This window comes from Gopherus evgoodei, chromosome 12 (genome assembly GCF_007399415.2).
Source record: "Gopherus evgoodei ecotype Sinaloan lineage chromosome 12, rGopEvg1_v1.p, whole genome shotgun sequence".
In the NCBI taxonomy this organism is placed as follows: Eukaryota; Metazoa; Chordata; order Testudines; family Testudinidae; genus Gopherus; species Gopherus evgoodei.
This window is the reverse complement of record NC_044333.1, coordinates 23,509,316-23,530,102: the sequence shown is the minus strand read 5'-3', so window position 1 is coordinate 23,530,102 and position 20,787 is coordinate 23,509,316. Positions and strand designations below refer to the sequence as shown.

The window sequence follows — 20,787 nt, the reverse complement described above, 5'->3', positions numbered from 1 at the left end:
ATGCTGGCAGGACCTGGCGGAGCGAGACGTTAGGGTGTGAGCGGGTGGGACCAGCGTCCTTCATCCCGCACCTCGGGCTGCTGGCCGGGGACTCCGCCTCACGTGTCGGACGGTCGTCACGGCCATGAGCGCTGCAGGGCCTCCCCTTCAACCTTCTCCCCAAGCCTCGGCAGCCCAGCCCGGCTCTGCCCCTCGCCCAGCGGCTTCCTAGCCCTCCCCCCGCTCTCCATCCCAGCCACGCTGGCTGGCCTCGGCAAAGGGCAGGTCTCTGTGCCGGCTGGGGACCCCTCTGCACGGCGTGATCTTCCCCGGGCCCGACGAGCTGGTTGTGTTGATAGATAATACCATGGGCGTGGTGCATAGTGGCTGCGCCGTACGGCGGAGCTGGCTCCCTCAGTGGTGCAGGTTGCAGTGGCTGGCTACTTGCACCCGTTTTTCTGACCGCTGTACAGCCAGTATGTGTTTTGCTATATCCAGCGACTTTGGTATGTCTACACTAGAGAAATCCTTGTCTGTAGTGTCCCTGAGCTGACTGAAATGTACCTTGCACCCGCTTGCAGAAAGGCACTGGTGGGGTCATAGGGAGAGCCTAAGTGGATGAAGTTACCCCTATAATTTATAGGAGAAAGCCTCAAAGTCACAATTAGTCTCCATCCTCAGAACTGCCAGCTGTGAGAGCTAGTAGCTCACTCAGCTGATTAACTTCCTTATTTTGATGTCACTCCTCTGTCTTCACCAGCCCACAGCCCCTTCAGTATTGCCCCCCGTTAGAGTTCCATACCACTTAAAAAATGCTTTCCCCAGCCTTGCCTCCACAACTGTGGATCACTGGCTGACACTGCAATCTCTGCTGCCAATGCCATTTACACCCCTTCACTGATATACTCCTCTCTAGGCAACCATGCTCCCCTAGGACATGATTTACTTCATATACACACAAACCATTATGCCCACTCTGATCATGGAACTCCACATCCATCTTTGGACTGCTGTGGATACTATACCTCAGCACCCAGTGGAGGGTAGGAAGAACTCAGCTGATAGCTATGCTCCTAACGGCCCCTCAGCTACTAGGTGTTTCTCTTCTTCCAGCTCTAATAAGCCATGGAAAACTGATAAATATACCAGTCCTCACCTGAGCTCGTGTAAGGTAGCACTTATGTGAATTCAGAGTGGCTATTATGGACACACTCCATCTGGTGGTGGTGTAATCAGTACTCCACAAAACACAAGTGATGATGCCTGACTGCTAGAGATCTCTAATTTAGCAAGAGCACTGTCTACATTGCCATTTTACAGCACTGAAACTTGCAGCGCTTAGGGTGTTTTTTCACATTCTTGAGTGAGAAAGTTGCAGTGCTGTAAAGTGCCAGGGTAGACAAGCCCTAATTTGGGAGTTATCATTGGTCCAAATGCAGACCACATTTGGCACTAGATGTTATTCCATCTGAGATACCAGTTATCAAACAGGCAGCTCTTCAGGGATTGAAAGTGCTAAAAGTTTTAAAGATTAATATTTCTATAGAAATTCGGGGTAATAATATAACAAAAATCTGTTATAAAAGGCATCAAATTGCTTGCTTTTTGGTGCTTTGAACCTGCAGTGGGTGCGAAAGCAATTAGTGGAGGTCTTTTTGTTTGTTCCATTTCTTTGTAATCGTTACAGCAGGAGGGGCAATTCAGTAGCTCATTATGACTAGCTGTGAAGGAGGAGAGAGGGAAAGGGAGAAAAAGCTTTGATTTTTCCTTTAGTGGAACTGGAGTCACTCACATTCCTAACCTGCACAAGACCTGAAGTCCTGTGTCCATACTCAGAGTCAGCTCAGTGTGTACGGTTGATTTCCTATTGGGCCTGCTCTCGCTTCTTTGAATTTAAAACAAAAGTGTTATCAGGAGGGCACATTTCTGCTGATGATTTTGAGGAAGCTTTATTATCATCATGCTAACAGCAGAGGGAGCCCTAGCTCTACCAAAGCTCCTTTGTTGATCATTAAAATACAAAGCAACAAACACAATAATTGTTGTTTTTTGCTGTGCAGTATGTCCTTGCAGATGAAGCTTTAATCTATATCGTACATCTCTGTTGCTGTAAATTCATGCTCCATTATACCACCATATGCTTTGATTCACTCAGAGGAAGCTGTGGCAATCCTAACATTTTGTTTTGGCTTCATAGCTGTTTATACTGCTTGTTTGATTGCATGTTGTTTTCTCACACACTTAAAGGTTATGTCTTAATAAGTTGTTTTAAACAAGTTTATTAGCAATGAGCCTGCAGTTGATGAGTTCTTATGTCATGAAAAGGTATCATTGCAATTACTGACAATTACACTATGAGTTTCAAGAGACAGGAGAGTTTGGGCCATTAAAAAGAATCTGGAGGCATGAAGCACCATGTTTTGGTTTTTATCTCGTTGTCTAGTCAGCTTTCTATCTGCCTTTTTGTGTATTTTTAGGTAATACATATTGCTGCTTCTTTGATGCAAGCTGAACTGTTTCATAGCTGAAAGCATGAAGGTACAGAAGCAGGTTTTTCAGAATGATTCACAGATTGATTGAGCTTCTCCATGATATCTGAATATTATTGTGGGAGATTTAAATTATTATTAAGTAAAATTAGTTCTTTAATCTTTTTACACATAATAATAGGTCCACAGAGTCTTAAGTACCATTTTTGTAGATGAACAAAGGTGCAGTACTCCTGCTCTTCAAACTGCTCAAAGGTCTGGTTCTAAATCTTTCAGTACATTTTATGATTAACTATGTTTCTCCTACAAATGTCACTAATATATCCAGCCTAAATTTTCAAAAGTAACTAATGATTTTGAATGCCTCGGTTTTTGTGTGTTCAAGCTGAGGGATCTTAAAAAGTCTTGTTTTTAGAGGCTGGGTGACAGCTCTTTCTGGAAGGCAGGCCCCATGAAGATGGTCAAGTAGAGCACCCCAAAATTGAGTGACTTTTTTTGAGCATTTAGGCCTAACTGCTTGTGAACAGAGGAATCAAAAGGAAGAATATGGAATGTGTCATAGTTGTCAAGAGATGAAACAACATTTTGCAGATGTTGCGTGTTAGACTAAATATAAAGTCACATTTCACACTCCGGTACATAGGTACAACTGTAAGTGAAGTCAGTAGGAGTTGCACCTGTGTAACTCTGGATGTAATTTGATTCACAAAGAGCATGCATGTGTAACACTGACAGACCTTGGTCGTTGTAGGCCAGGATCAAACCTGGGATCTCTGGAGCTTAATGCATGAGCCTCTAACTGTATGAGCTAAAAGACACATCTCTCTTAGCCAAGGCTACAGCAAACTTCAATCTCTAGCTGGTCTAGGTGCCACACTCAGCAGACATGGGTTATATACTTCCTTAGCTGAGGAAGCGTGTCCCAAGCTTCAGAGACTTCCTAGTTGATATCCTGGACGGGCTCCTATTTTTAACGCCAACAGATCCTAGTTGGCAGTGTCATCAAATCTGGGACCTCGGGAGCTTAATGCATGAGCTTGTGCTACATGAACTATAAGACACATCTCTCTGAGACCTGGTCTACACTCGGAGGGGGGATCGATCTAAGTTATGTAACTTCAGCTATGTGAATAAGATCTACTTACTGTGGTGTCTTCAGTCACTGTGGTAAGTTGACTGCTGATGCTCCCCCCTCGACTCCACTTCTTGCTCCAGTGGAGTACCAAGAGTCGACTGGAGAGTGCTCGGCAGTCGATTTATCACATCTTCACTAGACGCAATAAATCGACCTCTGCTGGATTGATCACTCCAGAGATAAGTGTAGACATGCCCTTAGACAAGGGTCTAGCAGACTCTTCAATCTGTAGACTAGCTGATCTAGGTGCTAGCTGAATGTGACAGAGTGCCACATCCAACAGGCGTGGGTTACACCTGCTATAAATGTAATGAACGATTTGTGATTATTATTTGAGTTAGCAGAAACAAATCTAATTTGGTAACTACCTACAGTATTTTTATACCATCCTTAAGAAGATTCCTAAGGATCTTCAACATTTAAGAGTCTCAGGTGTCTACAAACTTTATATGGAACATCTTAAACATATTGGGCATGATTCACCAGTGCTTTAACCCACTTTCACATTAGTATTTCCATCAGTGGTTACGCTGATGTAAAACTGGAGTAACACAGTGGTGAATCCAACCCAATTATCACTTACACTGTGCCTCATTCAATAACATGGGCCTGATTGTGAGCTCATGGTTTTAAAGTGGTATAACTAAATTCACTTAAATGGAATTATTCCTGATTTACATCACTGTGAGATCGGACCCCATTTGTTTAACATGTCTTAGCATGTCAGGTAACTTTCACTATATGCAAAATAGCTTTTGCACTAGCACCCATTATTTATGCTTGGTGCAAAGACTGCTGAGGTTTATAAGCAAGTAAATATTCTAGGAATTTGACCAACCTTCAGAGGACAGAGAGTGCAGGAGTCAAGCACTAGAGAGAAAACAGTGAATGCGATGTCCTGAATGGCATGGGATCATTTGGTCAGACTGGGTCTAGAAAGCTGTGATATTCTCCCCTTTCATCCCACACCCTAGTTATTATCAGTTATTTACACTTTTCTTAAAGAAACCAAGACACTGAAGAGTTAAAGATTTTATTCTAATATATATCTCTTTTTGTTATACCACACTGTCAAATATTTCATATTGCTGATGTTTATATATTATTTAGGCCTAATCTGTTTGAAAATTTCTAGGTACTGTTGAACATATGAGGAGCTCTGATGTTCTAAGAAACTTGGCAGTTGCCCCAGAAAAGCCTGAAATTCCTACTTATAGGCTGTTTGTCACTGTTACTCTTTTTTTAAACTAGTGTCTATGTACTGTTCCTGAAATTCTGATCCACTCAAAAATTAATCCCTAAAGTCTCCTAAGGGAATCTATTACTTAATGATGAAAGGTTGTTGCTACTGTTACTAAAATAACATGTTTCAGATATATTACAAAATGTTCATTTAACAACATTTGAGAAAAATCACCAAGTTCAAATATTGCACTCTTTTAAATTGTGATTGTCTATCTGAGGAAGATGATCAACATCAATAGGTTGGCTATGCGCTAAAGATATATTATCAATCTAGAATAATAACAGAAGAAGAGGACTTAACTGTGTATTTTGAAGAGGTGTCTAACTCCAGGAAATAGCTTTTGATTAGCAAAAGTTTCATTTCCAAGAACTGTGAGGTTTAATTTCAAACAGTAGGTGGCTCACAAAGACTTTTTCCTTATATTCCTATAGTCTATCTTACATAAAGTATTCGCATGACCCTTATCCTTGTAAAAGTACTACTATATTCTGTAACAATAGCCAAAAAATTGCAACAGCACTATGGCAGGCTCCTGTTTTATGGCCTGTTATGGCTCCATCCTGTAGTACTTTACTGATGGAGCGTATAGAAGAATTCCTTGTTTCCTAACGAGACACTGCCAGTCATTTATGACCCAAAATAATGGCTTTCTAAAAACAATATTTTACAGAATTTAAAATAAATAGAAATTTTCTCCTAAATTCCAGTAGAAACATTTTTGAACAAATAAACATGCCCTTGCAGTTTTGGCAACCTAACCATTGCAGAATTTTGCCATTTCATGAAAACCTACATATTAAATGATCGAGAAATTAATTACAAACAAAAGTAAAATTGACCAGTGCATTCAGCATTCATTCTGAGAGAAATTAAATAAAGTCACATAAATGAAAGTAAATTAGATTATTCATTTTCCTTCACTTTTAATAATCTATGAGGGGGATATTTGTAACATAGGTAATGTGTTTTATTTAAAAAATATATATCATTAATCAATCAGCATTTGGTCACTGTTACTCATATCAGGCCTGATCCAAAGCCCACTGCAGTCAATGGAAACATTTCCATTTTATTACATTTATGAGAAATTCCATTCAAGTCAATGGGGTAATTTGCAATGTAGGTTTCTACTCAATCTGAATAAGGGTAGCAGAAATGGGCCCTTAATGAGTATAATTTGGAAACATTAAAAATGAAATTGTTTTTATATGTAATCAATTTCATTTTTAATGACAAATGCAAAAGAAGGTATTAGAAATATTTTTTAAAAATTTACTTAAAAAATATTAAGGAAAAGACTGTTTGAGGGTGTGAGGGATGGAATGTAAGGATCAGAGGGGGGAAGCTTTTCCAGACTGGAAAAGAGAGAAATAAGGAATGGAAAATCTTTCTAAACCAATTCTTTGTGAGTAGTTCCATGTTTTAAGTGATGTGTATATATATTGTAGGCTTTTCTGACTGCATCCCTCTTTGGGTTCAACACTGACCACCCTGAAATAATAATGAAAATTCTCAGATGCTTACCCTATTGACACCATCAGATCAGCACAGCACAGCACATTTCAACACTTTTGTACTAGTTATACATTTAAGGCCTGACACAGGGCCCCTTGAAGTTGGTGAAAAGGTCTTATTGATTTCAGTGGGCCCTGGATCAGGACCTTAGCTCTTAAGCCAGCAAAACACTCAATGAATGAATATGAATAACTTTCTGCACCTGAGAAATCTCATTAAAATCAACATTAAAATTTGCTATCTTTGTGCTATCACTTGTAAAGCTCCACCATTATGGGCAAGGTGCCAATTGTTGCCAGTAGTATCATCCAAAATTCCCTTGAGCAGTATTTTAAATAAGAGACTGATATCACTCCATCTCCCCATCCTTTGACTGCTACCTGATTTTCTAATAAATATCTGCAATAAAACTGCTTTATCATGTGCACAGTTAAACAAAATTATAGTTTTAGAGCACCCACTCCTCTTTACTTTGGCCCCAAAGCTTCTCTTTATATTGTTGTAGCTCATCCTCTGTCTGCCTATATGTCTTGGTCCTGTATGTGTGCGCATGAAGAGCAGCTGTGGTTAATGAGCTGATGCACAATAGGGTCAATAAAGCATATGTGGTGTGCATTGTCAGCACATATATAAAAGTGATTAGCAACCTATAGATTAAAACAGAACTGGCTTTTTACATTTTTTTGGATCTTAATACTATCTATAAAATAACTCAGCAGTCTTCTGTAATAATATTGAATGTATCTGTAAAATTTCTACAATCTGGATTGCAGAGTCACTTATTCATTGTGTTAATTAATGACAGATGTAGAATAAATTGTCTTGTGTTCCTTGCCTATGAATTTTTATTCTTACTTTATTTCAGATTCAAACCGGAATTTAATTTGAACAGAACATTATAACTGCATTAACACAATCAAGAATCATCATTTTTAGACCAACTGAACAGGTTAAGCGACTCTGTGATAACAGAGGTGAGAGTTACCCTTGTTCATTATCTGTGTTTGCAGCTGAATATTGCATGTTCTGTTCTCAAGCACTGACATTCCTAAACTCCCATGTAAATCACTGAACCATAAATGATATGGGTTAGACAATCTAGGAATTTCTTACTGAGCTAAAGCAAAGCAAATGTGTAATTTGTAGTCACTAGTAGTATCATTTTAAGTAACAAACTTAGATTTTCTCATTTTCACTAAAGCTGTTAATTTAAGGGTTTCAGCTTTCCTTCTAAATGAGATAGGGTAGTTTATCTTTGATCTCATGCAACTAAATTGCTGATTTAAAAAAAGATCTTAGATGCTACCTCTTTGGAATTTGACAATGGAGATGCTGAAGTGTGGATCTACCAAAATGTGATATGTAAAAAATGGCACATTCTTACTCAACTGATCTCCCTATATATACTGAATCATATCTGCCTAGTTTAGTGACAAAAAATAAGTTATTTTTTCTTTTACTCCTCTTCAGAAGTAACACAGCTCTGGGAGAGTGAACTGGATTCTATATCTTCTTTGGCCTGTTTAATGGAATTATAAGATTTACTTACTTATTGGAACTGCATGGGGTATTGTTCTCCTTTCACGTAGGACCTGTTCACATTGGCTGGATGAATTTAAAAAATGTGTTAGCTAACATGTTTTAACTAACATGTTTAAAAAGAGCAAAGAAAGAGCAAGTTTTAAGTGAACCCCAGGCTTCAACTCAGCCAGCTAGTACATGCTAAAATTCAACTTGTCTACATTAGTATTTTAGAATGTGTAATCTGGAACACAATGGAGGTGAGGAATGTTTGAAAAGAGGATATAGCATGTTTAACTGGGAATGGAATCCTCAGTCCCAGTCTGTAGCAGCCAGTGCTCATCTGCTGCACCTCTGTTACCATGGCATATGGACAGAAGTAGTGAACATAAGCTGCTATTCCCCACCGCCATGTGCATATTTGTAGGATGAGATCTGTACAATTTGTGGATCTACTGGCCACATTCTGCCCCACCATACTTTTTCATGATATATAATGGCCTGCAGACTCTTCTTTGCTCCACCACTGCTTTTCATTCTCCCTGCCTGTGCAGCAGAACCATAGTAATTCTACGGGACTACAGTTTTTGCTGTAACCCCTCTCCAGGCCTCAGGATTTCAGCCATAGAATTCAGTTCCGAAATTATAGGAGATTATTATAGCGGCTCTGACTAAGTCATTATAAATAGTAATTTGAGTTCTTTTGGTGTTTTCATTACAATTATGTTAATCCAGTTTTTATATCTCAGCTAAATAACTTGCTTCAAAATGGAATCTGGCATACAATTTCTGAGCTCAAGAACAAAGAGTTGCTAAATATGTAGATGCTATATATAGGAAACTTCATCCATTCCTCACTCAGGCAAAACTTCCATTGAAGTCAATGGGAATTTTGACTAAGTAAGACTTAGTCGTGAGTGTAGATTTGGCTCTGTGTGTGTGTGTGTGTATTCAAAATGTTTGAGTATTTTTAACTTCTGAGGGCTTTAAAAATGGTAGTTAGCTAAGTTAAGATATGAATATACATTTGTATACTCAAAAGCTGCTTTGATTTAAAACATGCAAATGAGCTAATTACTGTAAACCTGACATTTTCTAGCTTGTATATGGGATTTTATTCTTTATTTTTCACTAAACCTGGATATTTGCAAAGATAATTGTTGTGTCATTCAGTATGACACACATGCTAATTCAGATCTACAGTACAAAGCACCTTCCCAAATAAGCACACATAAATGTTCAGCACTGTCACGTTGTTCAGAGTTATTTAAACAGCCATTAACTTCAAGAGAGAGTTGAAATAAATCTGAACTAATTACTGTTTTGTTTCCTTCTCTGGGAATTCAGGAAATTGGAAGCAACTAATGCTTTACGGCTGTTTGGCAGAAATTTTGAGCAGGTCTTTTTCTCATTGAAGCACACAGTACAGGATGTCTCAACCTTTTGGCCTGTCCAGCACAAATGTTGTCCTGCAGAATCATTTGTGTCCAGTGCTGTACAAGGCAAAGGTGAAGTGGAGACTCCATTCTAATACTTCTCTCTGTATTTTCCTGTAGATCATTGAGATAAGGAGCCAAACATTAACTCTGCATGTTCACACCAAGCATTTTTTTCCCATTTTCGATTTCAGTCCAGTACACTACTTGAGTTGTATTAGTAATTATATTCTTTAACCATAAGCCTGGAAGCTTAAAAGGAGAGCCATATTAAAGTTCTTGACTTGGAATAATTCATCATACATGATGCCCATACATGGCATAGATTTCTACCCATCTGTTAGAGCAGTGATTCTTAACTTATTTACCACTGTGGGCCGCATATGCAGCTCTTTATGTGTGATGTGGGCTGCATCCACACAGTAATGTACTAGCTGTATGGTCCTGAAGATGTCACATGGGCTGCAGTTATGTACTGATTGGGCCAAAGCAGCCCCTGGGCCGCAGGTTGAGAACCACTGTGTTAGAGTGTCTACAGATGAGGTGATTGTCAGTTTTGAAAGGACAGAGTTTCCAAGCATAGCTGGACAGTCTGTGTAAAAGCTCAATTTTCCATTTCCATTTCCCTTATTACTTTCTATGTCACATTATTGTCACATGCTTCCATAGGCTTAATCTCAAACAATTGTACATTAACACATCAAACAAAGACTTTCTCTTGTCTTCCTCCTTTCATTCTGTATTACTGCTGGTCTATCTGCATATGGCAGTGGAAAGGCATATGCACCTTAGCCAGAAAGAATTACAATAATCTATTAATAGTGTTGGTTGCTGAGAGACTCACTTGTTGTGACTGCAATTTTATGAAGTTTTATCTGTCTCACATGTGCACCTTTTCCATGCTGAAAGTAAATCATGTTTTTCTGGACAGAGAAGAAGCCATGCATTAAGATGTGTGCTTTCCATAATTTAAAATACTAGAGGAAGTCCTCTTGTAGACCCTCTGTATTGGCTATACATATCCTCATGACATTTGTAATCTCTTGTGAGGGTTTTTAGCAGGGGAAAGTGACTTTGCTTGTGTGTTCCAAACGACCCTCTCAAATGTAGTTCCTCAGCAGAGAATCTTTACAGAGTGTCAAGGAAGCTGTATGCCACAAGGATCGGCAAAACATGGTTCCTAGATACTAGAGTGATGGGAGCAATACAAATGGCATAGATAAGTTTATGGAGGGGATGATATGATGGCCTAATTATGGCAATTAATTGATGTTTGATTATTAGCAGTAAATATGCCCAATGGTCTGTGATAGGATGTTAGACGGGGTGGGATCTGAGTTACTACAGAGAATTCTTTCCTGGGTGCTGGCTGGTGAGTCCTGCCCACATGCTCAGGGTTTAGCTGATCGCCATATTTGGGGTCAGGAAAGAATTTTCCTCCAGGGCAGATTGGCAGAGGCCCTTGAGGTTTTTCACCTTCCTCTGCAGTGTGGGGCACGGGTCACTTGCTGGAGGATTCTCTGCACCTTGAGGTCTTTAAACCATGATTTGAGGACTTCAGTAACTCAGACATAGGTTAGGGGTTTGTTATAGGAGTGGATGGGTGAGATTCTGTGGCCTGCATTGTTCAGGAGGTCAGACTAGATGATCATAATGGTCCCTTCTGACCTTAAAGTCTATGAGATAAATTTGACAGACATTTTGGTTAAGTTACTTGTCTGTACTAATCCACTTTATATTTTCTAAACACAGTTGCAGAGACACAGGAAGTCTGCAATGGGATCTCTGCCACTTCTGGTGGTTCCAGAGGGCTAGGAACAGTAGATTAGGTGCATAATTATCATGAGGCTGAGGAAATGTATAAGAATTATAAAGTATGCCACAACAGATGATCTGCTGTCATAGACAGATCATCGCATATGGCTACCATAAACTGTATACTGCATTCTGTGACTATGTGCACATTATGCATAAGAGCCATCTGTTTTCCTTTCCGAGCATCCACCAGCACCTACCAAGTTATGCTTTAAGTACTTATAGTGACCCATCAGGCATGGATAGGGAGGAGACAGTGAGATCTGTGAAAGGTTTATTTGTTGCTGCAAGTTTCACACCAGGGTAGTCAAGAAATCATTTTCCCTGGAGAAAGAAATGAATAAGCAGACCTGGTTTGGAGCCTGCATTGACCATGCTTCTCTAAGAGGCGGATTTCGGAGAAGATTGTAAAACATAGTGACTTCCAAAATAAAAGATACTGCTCTGTTACAGTATTCCCCTCACCAACTCCTTTCCCCCTTAAGTTTCAAGAGTACTAGTGGGATAGATTGTATCTATTGCTATGAAAATCACCAAGTTCATACAGTACTTCTTTTTATATAATGTGCCAGTCAACGAATATCTAAGCACAAGGGCAATTGAGGCCTGATCTACTCTACAAACTTAGGTTGATGGAAGCCACCTTATGTTGACCTAATGTACACTACTACTGCTACACTGCTAGGTCCCTTCTGCTGACCTAACTCACCTGTAACATCAACTTAATTACTCCTCCTCCACAAGAGGCATAGTACTTAATTCAATGTTGATGAGTTGACAGGCAGTGTGGACACAGCGTTGTGTAAGTCGACTGAATTGGCCTTCAGGAGGTGTCCCACAGTGCTCAGTTGTGACCTCTCTGGTGAGAGCATTCAAATCCACTGCACAGCAGCCAGGCATACAGGAAACAGCACTTCCCCTGCTAAAGCCCCAGAAACTTTGGAATTCCCATTTCCTGTATGACCAACATGGAGAGCGCTCCAGCCCAGCTGATCACGGTGACTCAATGCCCAAAAGGTTCTCCAGCCTGGAGTACACAGGAGGTAGTGAACCTTACTGGTCTGTGGGGAGAAAAATCTGTTCAGGCACAGCTCTGATCCAATAGAAGAAATACAGACATCTATCCAAAGATTGCGTGAGGCATGGGGGACAAGGGCTACATTGGGGGCACGCAGCAGTGCTGCATGAAAATCAAAGAACTTTGGAGGCGTACCAGAAGACAAGGGGGGGTGAACCATAATTCTGATTCTGCATCACAGACATGCCGCTTCTACAATGAGCTGCATATGATTCTTGATGGCACCCTGACCACTACCCCCAAATGCAGCATGCATACCTCCCATGAGTCTGAGTCTCAGGCCACCTCATGCAATGACAAAGTGGGCATTCTAGATGAGGAGTGATTAGGTGCATTACGAGGAGAAGAAAGGGAGACAGGCAAGTAGTGAATCCATTCTCCCTGAGAACCAGAAGCTGGTTTTATCCCCAGAGCCTCGATGGTCGCAGGACAGCATGATGTCCAAGTGTGATGCCGGGGAAGGCACCTCTGTTGTGTATGAAATTCCAATCAAATTGTAGGGGTTACATGCTCTTATATTTTATGTTTAATCTGAAGAAAAAGTGAGATGCTATGGGTATCTGCTTCCCAGTGGCTGCTCCAGCTACACAGAGGGTACTCCCTGGAAAAGACTGATTATGTGCACAGGGGTGCCCTGGCAATCCTCCATGGAGATCTCTAGGAAACTTTCATGGAAGTACTCTGCATCCTTTGCAGAAGGTTTCTGGGGAGGGCTGCCTTATTTCTTCCACCACTGTAGGACACTTCCTCATGCCACTCCAATATTAACTCTGCTGGCATCATTGTGGTACGCAGCCTAGCAGCATAAGGACCAGGTCTGTACCTAGACACTTGCAGCATCTGCTCCCCTGTCACCTTTGTTACTCTCAGGAGACTGATATCACATAGGAGAAATGGTGGAAGTTTTCATTACAAGTGCTCGTACTGCAAACAATAGAGCATGTGATCCACTACCCCTGGTGACTTCCAGGTCCCTCAGCCACTCTTTTCCTAACATGCTGGTGATTTGTTTGACAGGAATCGATGATGACCTCAGATTCTGCAAGTCTGGGGCTACTACTACCGGCAGCATTAAGGGAAGGAGGAATGGACTTCCTGTGTTCTCTCATGGCCTCTGCTCCTGACCCACCACACCAAGTTGGACAAAGACAGCAATTTTGGAGGCTTAATGCAGATCCCTGGTCTCAAAGCAATGCCCATGTTTCTAGGGGGAGAGGACATTGTCCACCTGCCCACCTGTGCTCCCAACATGAGTTTGCCACAAGTTGCAGAACAAGACCCGTTGCCCATGCCACAAGACCATACTCACCATGACTGGAACAGCAAACCAGTTCATTGAATAGCTAGGGATTCTGAGCACGTTCTGGCTTGCACTTGAGTGTAATAAGGGGAGTGTTTTTTAAATAGCAGCCTTGCACTAGGCCCAGGGAATGCGCTGACAATGGTTGCCTTGTACTTTTCATGCCTTATAGCCTTCAGCACATCCTCCATACCAGCTGAGAGGCTTTTGCAGATTAGAAGGCGAAGAAAGAGGACGCATGATGACGTTCACTGAGATAACAAACACCTCTGACAGCTGAGATGGAGCTAAAAGCTTGGAGGATTTCATTGTCTGAAAAACTGGACATGGACCTGGAGAGCATCCCAGGAGCATGAGTGTGTCATGCAGGAAGAGATGCTGCAGATTATGAAGGGCCAATCAGTTATGTTGAGACATCTGGCTGAGCTTCAGGAAAAGCAGCTTGAGGCTAGACTTCCTCTGCAGCCCCTACAGAACTGTTTGCAAGCATCGCCCTATTCCCAATCCCCCTCTCTGAAATGTTCCTGGAGGTGGTGGTGGTGGTGAGTGGTGGGGAGGAGGTGCAATATCCCTTCCACTCAACACCGGGGAAGGATATCAAGAGCAAAAGGCGACAAATCAAAGACATTTGATGGTCAAGACTATGGTACTTTGACAGACAAGCTGATATGGTTTCTCCCCTTCCAATTTTATCACACCGTTTACCCAAGGTTAAATTATTTTCCTGTTTTTTCAGTTTCTGTCTGTGTGTGTGCGTGTGCGCATGCGCAATAAAAGTAAAAGTTTCAAAAATGAAATGCTCTTTATTTTTTCCAGTCATAGGAGTTTGGGGAGAGAGGTACAGGAAAACTGATGCAACAGAGGGATGGTATGGGAAGGCACAAGCAGCACATATTACTGTGGCTCATTACTGAAATGGTTTTCAAAGCCTCCTGGAGACTCAGAGCTCCTTGCTGGGCTCTTCCTATTGCCCTGGCAAATGGCTGCTCAAAATTAGCTGCCAGCCCATCTGCCTTCATATCCCACCCCCATGGAAACTTCTCTCCCTTTTCCTCACAGATATTATGGAACACACCACAGGCAGCGATAACTATGATGATATTGCTTTCACTGAGATCTAACCTAGTGAGCAGACTGCACCAGCGACCCTTTAAATGTCCAAAGGCACATTCCACCACTGTTCTGCCCTTGCTCAGCCTTTTGTTGAACTGCTCCTTACTGCTGTCCAGGTGGCTGGTATACGGCTTCATAAGCCATGGGAGCAAGGGCTAGGCTGGGTCTCCCAGGGTCACTATTGGCATTTCAACATAATCAGTGGTTATTTTGTGATCTGGAAAGAAAGTCCCTAATTGCAGCTTTCTGTGTTCGTAAAGATGCACGTCTTATGCACCTTTCCTAACTGTCCCATGTTGATGTGAGTGAAACACCATCTGTGATACACCAGCACTTGCAAAACCATTTAAAAGTATCCCTTATGGTTTATGTACTCTTTGGCAAGGTGATCTGGCGCCAAGATAGGGATATGCATGTCATCTATCAACCCACTGTAGTTAGTAACCTCATCATTGCAAAACCATCCACTATGTCCTGCATGTTGCCCAGAGTCATGACCCTTCTTAGCAGAATTTGATTAATGGCCTTGCATACTTGAATCCCAACAGCTCCCACAGTGGATTTACCAACTCTGAACTGATTCCCCACAGACCGATAGTAGTCTGGCATTGCAAGCTCCAGAAAGTGATTGCCACTCGCTTCTCCACTGTCAGAGCCAGTTTCATTTTAGTGTTGCTATACTTCAACCCTGGGGAAAGCCCTGCACAAAGTTCCTGGAAAGTGGCCTTTTGCATTCAAGGCCACTTGAAGGCCTTTTGCCTTTTGGATCCTACTGTGGATCCATAGCTGCATAATGATATGATCCTACCAGTCAATGCTTGTTTCCCGGGACCAAAAATGACACTCCACCTTGTTCAGCTGCGACATGACTGCCAGCAGCTGTCAGGAATTGTTTTGTTCTGTGGCTTGCAGCAGGACTGCTTGCATGACATCTCAGTGTTCTGCATGGCAGCTCCTGTCTTTGCTCTGGAAATACTGCAGGGTAAGGAACGAGGTGTTTGTAATGCTCACAACAAGAATGTACAGTTGAGCAGGGTCCATGCTTCTCGGGTTATGGCTTACATGTGGATAAGCCAGGCTTTCGAAAAAAAGGCACGAGAACATATGCGTTGTTTGCCATTGATATCGGGGAGGGAGGGAGGGAGGGAAGAAACTGTATCATGGGAGACCAAAGCCATGTTCCCATTCCCTCCTATGACAATGTTTTGGTCCCATGAGGAGTTGCACTGTTTTGGTCCCATGAGGAGTTCCCAAAACCCCATGTGGCTATATGCACTGTAGGTTAGCTACCCATGGTGCACTGCTCTGTGCATTGATGCAAGCGCTGCTAGTGAGGACCTACTCCACTGACACAATGGAGCATGGTATGGACACACACGACTGACTTAATTACTGTGGCAGCTGGATGTCAACTTACATTAAATCAACTTAATTGTGCAGTGTAGACATGCTCTAAATGATCAAACAATACAGCCACACAAACTGGTTGCCTCTAACCTTTGCCCCAAAATCTCATACAATAAACCTCCTGATAATTGAAAGCCAGATTTAACAGGTGTGTCCTGCACAGCATCCTAAATGTTTTCAATATTTTTATTTATAAATGCTATTTATATCGCCAATGACCAGTACCTGGAAGGAGGTGTTAGTTTGCTCATCTAGCTCATCTATGAAAGTGGATTCAGAGGACTATCTACGGTTGGGTTATTCATTGTTTAATACTTTTTCATGGATAAAGTAACTTTACTAACCCTGGCTCTTATTACTGCCTCTTAGACATTTGATTTTGACCTGGACCAAAACAACACATGACCACTTAAGAAAGGAGACCTGCTATGACATTCCTATGCATAGATAACAGAGGGCTTGGGGAGGGCTTTAGGGATTGTAATAATAAAAGAAACACTATGTTTGGAATAGAAGTTCTTTTATCTCACATTATTAAAAGAGGACTAATTTAGTTTTGGTACAAAATTGCTCATTACAATGATATTCAACAACAATTATTATATTTATTTTTTTTAACTCTAGCCCCCACAAATAAAAACATTTGCCTGTGTCCCTGCAGTAGGAACTTGTGTGCTAGATCTGGTAGATCAATGATATACCCATTACAACTTCCTTAGGTCACTTATGTTGTCTTTCATATGTTCATAGGTTTTAAGGCCACCAGGGACCACTGAATACAGAGCACACAGAATGTCATCCATTCCCTCCTGCAACAGAGGGAATTATTCTTACTCACTATTTAAGAGAAAACTATCAAGTTGAATAATTTGTGGTTGAACTAAAGCTAATAACTACCGGACAGCAAATAGGTCTGTGTTCTTAGCCTTCTCTTGATTTCTCTGCTGCTATTGCCCTTACAGGCTATAATGAAAAGACACATTCTCTTTCTGTTTTCTTTTTTCTGGGTTCTCTGCCTCAGGTACAGCCAGTTCTTCAGGGCACTGCTCTGGCTCTGGCTTTATCATCCTTATAAGAGTGAGAAGAGGCTTATCTTCCCTGTGTTGGATTGAATCAGTCTGTAGATCATTCAGCTACCCTCTGCACTCCACCTGAAGAGGTCATGCCCCGGCCATTGAAAATAATCTCTCATTAGTCCCCTCTCTGCCCAGCTCCTTGTTTTGCCTTATTGTGATATTCCAGGACAAAACATAATGTGATCCTCTTCACATACCTAGGATCCTAGGCAATACATTGTGTTCCAAATTCTGCTGTTGTTACTTGAGCAACTCTTCTGTTGAAGTCACTAGGGCATAGATCCTCAAAGGTACTTAAGTGCCTACCTCCCATTGAAATCAACTAAATACCTTTTAGGATCTGTGCCTGGGACTCTTGCTTGAGCAATGTGTGCAGAATTTAGCTGTTTTTTTCAGAAGATTCCTAAATTATCTACTATCACTTTGGCCTTTATCTTCTTTCTTTTTAGATATATCACAACGTGACCTTAATTCATCAAAGAAAGGAAATGTATAGGCCTTCTAAGCATTAATTCTCTGGTTTCTAAATGTACACAATATTACATAAATGGAGTTGTCTTGATCTCATTTCCGAGAACACAGGTGCATCTCAATTTAAATCTATTAGTCTCATTTCATTCCTATTTAGGACTTTTGTTCTTTTCCTCTTTGGTCTCCATTAACCTATTTAATCTCATCATCTTTCCTTCTCAATAAACACTTTTCAGTAGAATCAGAGATTGCTCATTGCACTTTTTGTCATGTAAATTCATTCTGTCTGTACTTCAGTCATGGCATTTCATCTGCAAGCTTCACTATGGGAAATCAGTGAGTATATCTATGAAACTTATAGTACCCTCACTGTGAGAAAATATCTTTAGCTATAAAGCTTATGTGGAATTGATTATATCCTTCCGAAGCAGGAAAAGAGGATGCATGCATGCTGATGCTAGTAGTTGCAGTGGTACAGCTGTGCCCAGCATGTGCTCATGAAAAACTTGAGCATACAATATTTTCTTGGATAGGAGAGATATATGACATTTCTGGTAATTTATGATTAATAGACCAGAGTTTGGAATTCACAGGGACATGAAGGCAAATTTATTCTTTTGTGAGGAGTACAGGAGGCCATAAATTAACTTAAGGGAAAACAAGTTAACAGAAAACTTTTGCTAGCTCACAAGTTACCTCTGCAAGATCTTTTTTTCCCTAAGGTGCAAACTCCAGCTGTAATGATTGACAAGTGGTGACTTCTACAAAACGTGCAAGCAATATAATCTGAATAATGAAACACAGTAGTACTTATTACATTGCCTCAAAAATATTCTTGCTTCCTTAAATATGTTGACATGTAAAAAAATTACAGCATTGATATACTGTAAAATATATAGCTAAGTTTGCAATGGAATGTTTGTCAATGTTAATACAGGAATTACAGTGAAATAGTTTTTTTAAAAGACAAAGGAGAAATATTTTAAAAAAAGTAGCTCCCCATAGTTCAAAACAATACATGCAATGTGGAGTCAAACAAAATGAGGCTGACTTTGCAAGTAATTTTGGCCATTTGCTGTCCCAGAGGTTGGACATGTTGTTCTGATTTAAGTAGTAAGTAGGCCTTGGGCTATTCATTCTTTCTGTGCAGGGCTGAATTTAACCCATTAGTAAATTAATCCTCACAGTATCCTGATGAGTTAGGTCCATATTATTATTCCCATTTTTAAGATGGAGAAATTGATGCACAGGCAGTTTAAGTGACTTGTCCAAACTCACACAGTGAGTTGGTGACAGAATAGACTAGGAATAAACCTCAGATCTTCTGGCTCTCCATCTTGTGCTTTAAATACTGGATCAGGCTCTTTCTCAATAAATATTTTATTGTTTCCTGTAACATGGATGAGCCAGAACTTTGGGATAAACATTCATTTATACCTCTATTGATATTTCCTAATTTTTGGCACCTTGGGTATCAGACCAGAAACTTGCTCCTTTAAAGTTCCAGTGAGTAGTCAAACCAAGGCACTTTGTGCGTGAAATGGAGTGCTGGGCAGAGATGGAGAGTTTTGATATTTTGAAATCTGGTTTTATTCCAATTAGGAATAAACACCAAAAATTAGAAAATCTCCACCAAAAGGAATGGAGCCACAGACCCTGGGAGCCCCTTTGACACTAAAGCAGTCCACCTGGGAGGCTACCGTGGAGCCTGAAAGCCTTGGTGTCCCATACTCCTGGAGGAATTCTGCATCACTGTATATGCACAGAATTCATGTCTCCTGCAGATTTCTTTGCTTCCTCGCAGAAAAATGACTTCTGATGGGGAAGCAAAGGGAAGCCGCAAGAGTGGTCATGTGCCCCTCCCTGGCAGCACAGGTAGGTTCGGCTGGGCACCCAGAGTAGTCACTAGAGATGTAAATCACCATCCAAGGGGGGAGGGAGGCTGTGCAGTCGTGTGTGTGTGAGAGAGAGACACTCTGTCCCTCTCACTCGCTATTGCAGCACTCTTGGCCTGGAGAGGCAGGGCTTTAGAGTGTTTCTGAGGAGGTAGGCATGGGACAGGCACTGTCCCCTCAGGCAGAGCAGAATGCATCAGCCTGCCTGCTAAGTGAATTGTTCCCATTCTCTTTATGAATTCCCCCTGGAGTATAAAACAGGTTTAAAAGTTTTAAGGCTCCTTTAAATTGCCAGAGTGGTGTAAAGGGCAGTATGGCCTCATAAATGCTTATGGTGCTTTAGTGATTAGAATTGTTTTGGACTAAAGTTTTGGACTGAAAAAATGTCCTATCAGAATGTGCTCCGTGAACTGTTTGCTACTGTCCTTTCTGGAGATGGTCAGTAGGCAATATAAATTGTGAGTTTGATTTCCCAGCCTTCACTTGCTGTTCAGTTGCCTATGATGTAACACTGAGCACATGGCTGCATATATTTGTTGACTAATAACTAGAAATAAAGGGTCAAACCTAGTTACATTACTGTTAAGCAAGGGGGTTTGGGGATTTTCTCCAGTGCTCCCCACTCTCATTCTCCATCGATTGTATTGTAGTTTAAATAAATCACAAAAATAATTGAAACCAGAGTGATTATATTGTGTTATTTTGACAAATAAAATATGCAGAATGTTGCAGAATTTTATAATATTGTGTGCAGAATTTTTAAATTTTTTGCTGCCAAATTTTTTATTTTTTGGTGCAGAATTCCCCCAGGAGTAGTCCCAACTGCCCACCACATGGGCTGCTGAGGAGCTGGGCAGGTGAGCTGGCAGGGAACTAGGTGTACCTATTTTACTGGAATTTTTCTGATTAGTTCCAGTGAGATGGAGAGAATTTAGGATCCTGAATCATGCTTGAGTTCCAGAGAAACTTCACAGGCAAAACAACAGTATCAGAACTTTTGGAATATAATGTTCATAAATAAGGAAAGTACTAAGGAGGCATTCCATCTTACCTGACTTCTGCATGTGTATGAACAACTGAATAGCACCACATTAATGAGGTTTTCGGACAGACTTGTGATTCATTATATTTTGTGTACTGAATACAGGCAGCTTAACTCTCATATAAAAAAAATTGTTAAGGCAGGTACAGGAATGGAACATATTTTCCAATAAATCAGATTTTAGAGGGTAGTAGGAAGTTGTCTGTTGAAGTCATTATTTTGAGAGAAGTTAAATTAAATCCTGTTCCCCATCAGTCACAAATAAGCCA

General features: G+C 40.9%; 1 protein-coding gene across 1 annotated transcript in view; it reads left to right on the top strand.

The window, feature by feature from the left end:
• The first annotated feature begins 16 nt into the window (after window positions 1–16).
• The window catches only part of LOC115660508 (neural-cadherin-like), a 154,479-nt gene continuing 133,708 nt past the window's right edge, over window positions 17–20,787 (top strand). The window contains exons 1-2 of the mRNA XM_030581981.1: window positions 17–485; window positions 7,230–7,338. The gene's annotated coding sequence lies outside the window, so the exon portion shown is untranslated. The remainder of the gene's footprint in view (window positions 486–7,229; window positions 7,339–20,787) is intronic.